Here is a 7,777-nt window from a genome sequence, read left to right as displayed (position 1 = left end):
CCATTTTTTTTTTTCGAAATTAAGTGTCCCTTTTGAAAATTTTACAAAAAAAAGAGCCTTTTTGGCTCCAGACTCTCAATATTAGGATGATTATGAATAGATACATAAAATTAAGATCCGATTTAGGATAGTGAGAGGGGATTTGAAATACTTCGTAGTTATGATGGAATAACACTAAGGATCAGCTTTTAGCCCGTTGTTATGTACTTTGGTAATGAATAAAATGACACGATATAATGATGATATTTGCCAGGATGTATGTTATTTGCAGATGACATAGTTTTGATTGATGAGACACTCGATTGAGTCAATGACAGGCTCGGTGAATATTTGAAGACAGACTCTGGAGTCTAAAGAGTTCAGGTTGAACAAGACTAAGAGAAAATACTAAGCGTGCAAGTCTAATAACATTACTCACGTGAGTGATGATTGATACACGAGTTATCCTTAAAAGAGGAAACTTCAAGTCTCTGGGTCTATAATCTAAGAAAATGAAAAAGTTTGTGAGGATATTATATGTTGTATTGAAGCAGGGTAGATGAAATGATGGCTCATATTGTGTCTTGTGTGATAAATATATCCCACTAAAACTTCAAGATAAGTTTAATAAAATGATGATGGTTAGACCAATCATGATGTATAAGGCAGAGTGTTGGTTTGTTAAGAACTCGCATGTCCATTAGATGAAAGTAACAGAAATAAACAAGTTGAGATAAATCTCATATAACATACAAGGAGAGTAGGATAAGAAAGTGAAAATATTCCAACAAGGTGAGAGTGACTTTTGTGTGGACAAGATAAAAAAAATGCGATTGAAATAAGTAATTGAAATGACAAGTGGTTACGGTTGCGGAAAACGGAGAAAGTCGGGAACTGTCGGTTACCTTTTGAATCAAAGTAGCGACAAGCTGAGTATAATTTAAACATGTGAAGAGAAGATGGACAGATCTACCTTAGTAAGGAGGCGTAAGAGGTTGACAATACATAGTAAGTATAAAGAGGTAGAGGTATAGATCGAAGAGGTTTTGAGGAGAAGTGTTAGACAAGACATATAGCATATGCAGCTTATCGAAAACATACCCCAATATAAGAAAATTTAGAGATTGAAGATTACGATAAAAAATTAGTAAATAGTCAAATGTCCTCTAATTTTCCTTTATTAGTATTCTTTTATTACACTCCTATTATATTATCTCGATTTTATTGTTTCTGTGTCTTCAATTATCATTTTTATTTTTGCTGTTTTCTTCTTATTGCTTCAGTATGCATTCTTCACTAATTTACTTATTTGTTTTACATATTTTTTTTTTTGTTAGGGTTTACTTGAGTTGAAGGTTTATTAAAAATAACCCCTCTATCTTCTTAAAAAAAAAGATCACGTACATGCTATTCTCTTCAAAATTCACTGGTAAAATATTATCGAATATATTATTATTTCGTTAATTTCTCACCTTTAACTATGTTTAGCACCTTGTCGGTTATATTGTTTGCACAATTCCTAAGTTTACGATTCCTAATTTTGCATGTCAAAGGCATTTGTAACATGGTCATTAATTTGTATAAATAATAATGATGAGTCAGCGTAAGTTCTTTTTTTCCTTTGTTTTGTAGCAGTTAAATATTGAATCCGCTTAAAGGCTGGAATTTTGTTAAAAACAATCGTTTATTACTTAACGAGAATTGCCAAAGTACAAAAATCATAGTAATTGATTTTTAAATATGTACTAAACTAAAATTTAATAATAATATTGTAGACATCTAAAATTTGTGGAGTCTTCAATAAGAATCCAAATTCTGTTAGAGTTCTAGAAAGCTATAACCTAAATCTCGCCTATTTAAAGGATAACATGTTCCCTGAAACAGACATCTTGAATATCCCATAAGCTGATGGGTATTCGTAAAAAGATCGGGATCTCCAATATCCCACAAAATTATGGGATATTCATAAAGATATCATCCTATGTTCGAGAATAAGCCACTAACGACCCTCGAATTACGGAGAAAATAAAAAAAAAAATCAAGGGAGGAACAGATTTGTAATCACAATCGTTTATCAATAAAAAATATTTTTGTTTGTGGTTAAAATTTATTTTCCATGAATTTAAATTATGTTGCAAACAAATTGGCACGCCCAGTGGAACCAAATCTGTCCTTCATCTCTTCTCTCATAAATCAAATCAGATCTTCAAATCTGTAGCCATCGCATAAAGCTGGAAGCTTTATTGGTACTTCAAGACTCGTCATCAAATCTATACTTTGACAAACCTTGAAGTAGGGGGCATTTATAGACATCTAAAGTTTGTGGACTCTTCAATAAGAATCCAAATCCTGTTAGAGTTCTAGAAGGCTACACCCTAAATCTCGCCTATTTAAAGGGTAACATGTTCCCTGAAACAGGCATCTTGAATATCCCATAAATTGATGGGTATTCGTAAAAAGATTGGGATCTCCAACATCCCACAAAATTATGGGATATTCATAAAGATATCATCCTATGTTCGAGAATAAGCCACTAACGACCCTCGATTTACGGAGAAAATCAAAAGAGACGAATCAAGGGAGGGACAGATTTGTAACCACAATCGTTTATCAATAAAAAATTCTTGTTTCTTCATATTTTTGTTTGTGGTTAAAATTTATTTTCCATGAATTTAAATTATGTCGCAAATAAATTGGCACGCCCAGTGGGACAATAAAATTCTCGAGGCTGAAAAAATAAATAATCGAGACAAGAAAATATTGCAACAATCAATTTTATTGATTTCAATGCGAGTGTTACAATCTCTATGAATCCTCTGACTCGCCTTTTTAAATATAAATTCAAGGGCTTAAAGCTTGATCTTGATCTTGAATTTGAACTTGGTTTGCGGACTTGAGGGACTTGATCTTGACTTGTGCTTGAATTCAAGGACTTTTGAGCTTGTTCTTGAATATTGCTGTCTCGATCTTGAATCTTGATAAACTTGATCTTAATGCATGAGCTTTTTAGAGAAATTGTGGCGTTTGATTCACGTCTCTTGCTACTTGTTAGAGATCTGGGATGGGTCTTTTATGAATTATGAGGCCCCTATTTATAGTTGTAGGAAAGGAAGTCATGATGAATATGGACTTCCTTTAACCAATCAGATTTAAGTGATTTGACATTTCTTATAGGCCTTTAATTTACTGCATCATTTTGACACGTGGCATGGTCCTATTGGTTCCTTCACTTGACTTGGCATGCCACGTTATTTGACATGTGACACCAAATTGGGCCTCTAGAATATGATGATATCTTGCACTTGATAAAGTGGGCTTAGTCATTTGTAGCCCAAATTAATATGATGACATCTTGGGCTTAAAAAGTGGGCTTATCATTCGTAGCCCAAATTAATAATCTAACCCAATTGAGGTTGGACTTTAATTAAATCCGTATATGTTTAGACTTAACTAATTAATCCAATTATATTAATCCACAATATTTATTTGGGACTAATATATTTTAAATTTAATATTATCCAAATTTTGTACAGATAAAATTTTATTGCTTACAAAGTGCCCCCTACTTTAAAACTTGTCGAAATATTTAATTTGTTTGAGACTAGACTTGAAGTACCCAAAAAAATGTATGTATATGACAATATCCACGGACCAATAGCATATTTGTTTTGCATTAAAAAAAAGAAAAAAAAATCCCTTGAACATCATTCTCACGTGGCAATCATAAAACAAAACAAATGATGTTGACTTTTTCTTCTTTTGGTTGCCAATCTTTGGTCACTTTAGATATACATTTGCCATATTAGTGTCATATGGTATTCCTGTCGCCGCCTTATGTATTGGGTTATACTGATCCCATTTTACTCAAATTGGGTCTCTTAGCTGATACCACCGCCCTACACATCTATAAATACCATAATCGTGGTATTTTTTTTGTACCTGTACAGATTTGCAAGATATCAATAGCAACTTGTGGCTGATTGAAATCGAGAGCAAGGTAATTTCTTTTCTCTTTCTTTATGGTTTCTTTTTTTTCTTCTTTTTTTCTTCTTCTTTTGTAAGGTTGAAGCAAATAGCAATATGCAACAATTGCTTTGCTTGAAGACGGTGGACATCGGCTTAAGGTGTGCGAGGATTCGTCACCTCAAGACCCAACCAATTTTGCTTGAAGCCGGTCCCTTTACATAACAAATCCATCAGAATGCCAGCTTAAGGTGCAAAGGGACAAATCTTGTCCACCTTAAGGCATGAAAATTTCGATATTATTTTAAGGATAATCCCATGAGAGGCCAGCTTAAGGTGCAAGGGGACAAATTTTGTCCACCTTAAGGCATGGAAATTTTGAGATCCTTCTAAGGATAAACCCGTAAGCGGCCAGCTTAAGGTGCGAGAGTTTAACTTTGCTTCCGTCACTTTAAGACCTGACCAATTTTGCTTGAAGTATACATGACTGTATTTCACCAAAGCCAAAAAAATGGAGGACCCCTTTATTTATTTATTTATGGTATCTTTTATCTGAATCTTGACTCTGTGTTTGACCAAGATTCTTTTGTTTATACAGCTTGCATAAATGGTTCACTTTAGAGACTACACATCTCCATCCTCTAAAAACAAGTATCTTCTAATTGAGGATGATGACGACATAATTTTAACTAGGCTATTGACTGAAACTCCAACAACAGGCAAGTATGCAGACCCATGGCCACCCTTGCAAAATTCTCTCCATATGTCAGTTTGGACTTCAAAACATGACATTGATGCTAATCGATCGATTAAAGTATGGCTTCTTCGAACTCCCAACCAACGTCAATTAAATATTGCGAGCACCCTTCCTTGCTTAGGACGTCGAATACTCAAAGGAGATATACGTTGGGGAAACACTATGGAGGTAACTGGTGAATATCGTCATACTCAAGGATATTAGGAATGGGCTGAGGACATCTTGGCAGGAAATGCACAAACCTTAGAGGCAGTAAAAATATATGATGCCGTGTATGCTTCACTATTTACATATGATCGAAACTCGAACATATTACAGGCATTCCTTGAGTCTTGGTGTCCAACTACTAATATATTGCTTACTTTAGCTGGAGAGCTATCCATATCCCTTTGGGACTTATACAAGATCGGAGGTCTGCCCATCAGAGGTCTTCCTTATGAAGAAGTAGTGCCTAAAGCAATTGAGCTTACAGGTGTTGATGAAAAGCATGAGAGATTTATCCCTTGTTCTTGTGAATTCTTATTTGTAGCTTTCCAGCATCTACAAGAAGGAGAAACTTCTAATCCGAGAGTTCCTCTAAGCAAGTGGATAAAGTTTTGGTGCAAGAGGAAATTAAGATACGAGTCAGCTCCACTGAGGAAAGAGAAAAAATTAGCTTGTTTGAAGTCAACCCATAACCCAACTGGGACTATTCTGAAAGCAGCGAAATGTTTAAGTTCAAATGATGCTACGTTTTCCAAACTTGGAGTGAAATATGAACATATGACTGACATAATTTGGCGACATTTCTATCATGTTGGTTGTGCACTTTTGTATTTCCCTCTAAGGATGGACATTTTATTCGGTCGGGAACTTTTAAAGTTGCAGCTATGATGGCAGACAAGCAAACTTTCAGTCTTGCAGTTCAAGTCCTATTGAGCATTTATAATGGTCTTAATAGATTTTATAAATCTACGCAGTTTGAGTAACTCAAAGTATCTTTTCCTATCCATTATGTGTATGGTTGGCTTACTTACTATTTTAAGACGCATTCCACTTTCTAATGGACCATCTATTCCATTGATGACGACCTATTCTGGTGAAGGTGAAGCAAGGTACTTTGATGGAGAGCTTGCGATGGAGAGCTTGCTAAAAAGCGCATCCATCAATGAGACAGTGTTGTCTGGCCTCCCACTATGCTAAGTAAGTCCGATCCTTGTCATTTTGTAGATGATGATAAGGATGACGAACCAGAGATAAGCTACTTCATAAGCCTCCGTTTTAACCTCCTCCCTTTCAGATATAAAGTTTTATTCATACTTGAGCCATACAGTCCACACCGTTTAGCTGCCAGTTTGGGTTTTATCAAGGCCTTCCCGAAATTTTGGAAGATGATATCCGCAGTGCTTCACTAGATGAAGGCCCTAGATTTTATCGAATCTGTGTATCGCATGGTTCTATGTCAAAAGCAACCTTTCCTAAAGCCATACCCAATGCGCGGTGACATTCATCCATGTAGTATAAATCTTGGTGGGACAAAGTTCATGGAAACTTTCTCGAAGTTAACTTACAATCTTTGGTAAATGCAGTAGGTCCTATTACTGATACTCCTCAAGAACATGGTGAGGAGGTCCCAATTATAGTTAAGCCTCTTATTTTGACATCTAAGGTCAAGGGACCCCTACATGCAGAAACTCAGAAAGAGGAGTCACCTGTCCGGGTTCAACAGGCTCTTAACAAATGACCATCTCAAGACGAGAGCGATAGTAGTCATGAAGATCGTTGTTGGAAGATGGTAAAACTACCCTTGGAAATTCAAGGTAATTCTAATACCTATGTGGAGATTCTTTCTAGCTCATCGAAGACTCCGACATCCATCGCGAAGGTAATGACTTAACTCTTCTACTATTTCACAGTATCTGCATTGTCTTTATATACCCCTTATATAATATTTTCCTTTGTATGTGCATCCAAACAATGTCCAAATTTTGGAAGACCCTCATCAAACTAAGCCACAAGATAGTAGCAAGTCGGTAGTAGGTCCAGACTCAAGAGAGTTATCCAAAGAGGTCACTTTTAGCTCTTGCGGTAAAGTCAAAGAAAATGTAGAGTCAAACTTTTCTAGCCAACAACAGTAACCATATCTATTTTTTATGGCAAGAAGGTCATTTTAGAGCTTAAAAAGAAATTTATCTTGAAGGCTTGGGCTAGTATCCGTACCAAACTTGCATGCCTTACTTCGAATCATATTTTTTCTATCTAAGATGATATCGAAGTCATACTCAATGACATGAGTGGGATGGGGGCAAATATTTCTCATTTGCAGAATCTATTGGGGTCTTTCTTTGGACTTGCGACTTCCTATGATCAAGCACGATCCGTCCTTCTTGATAAAACCACAACAATTAAAGAGTCAGGGCCATATTTGAAAGTCAAAGGACATCTTGAGCTTGTATTGAAGGACAGGGATGAGAAATCTGAAGAAGTTTCTATCGTCTACAAATCTTTTGAGAAGGCAAGAAAAAAGGTGAAGAAGTTGAAAGCTCTCAGAGATGCTGCCGAGCAAGAAGCTGCAGAGATGGAATCCAAAGTTTCAGCTGCTGAAGACGAGTGTTCCAAGTGTTCTGATATCTCCCTTTCTATGAAAAAAACTTCAAATGTCGTGGAGAAGAAAAAACAAGTCTTAGTGGCTGCTTTACAAGATTTAGTCAATTATAAGCTATGCTTAGATTAGCCTTAGGAGATGTCTTCCTTCAAGCCTTTTTGTTGCTTTATTTTACCCTTTTTATTGAGTAGTTGGATCTATTAGTTATAATGGAAACTCTTTTTCTTTATATTGCACATTTTTAATATTTTCTTTGAATTGCAACTCCAATAATTGCTTGCTTATTTTGATGCATTGCTGTTGCCATATTAAATTTTGGCTTTTCTCTCCAAAACTTATTGCTCATTGGCTTTCTGTCTTTGTCTCACAACCGAGTTGGACTTGAAACTTTAATTTGAAAGACTTAAGGATTAAATCTTTTGACTTCCTAATCGAGAATTTCACGTGTGGTAGATCCATGCCTCAATTGTAGGCTTTGGGTATTCCAAATCCTA

This window comes from Capsicum annuum, chromosome 12, assembly GCF_002878395.1.
Source record: "Capsicum annuum cultivar UCD-10X-F1 chromosome 12, UCD10Xv1.1, whole genome shotgun sequence".
NCBI lineage: Eukaryota > Viridiplantae > Streptophyta > Magnoliopsida > Solanales > Solanaceae > Capsicum > Capsicum annuum.
The sequence above is the reverse complement of the archived record's forward strand: the minus strand, read 5'-3'. Positions refer to the sequence as shown.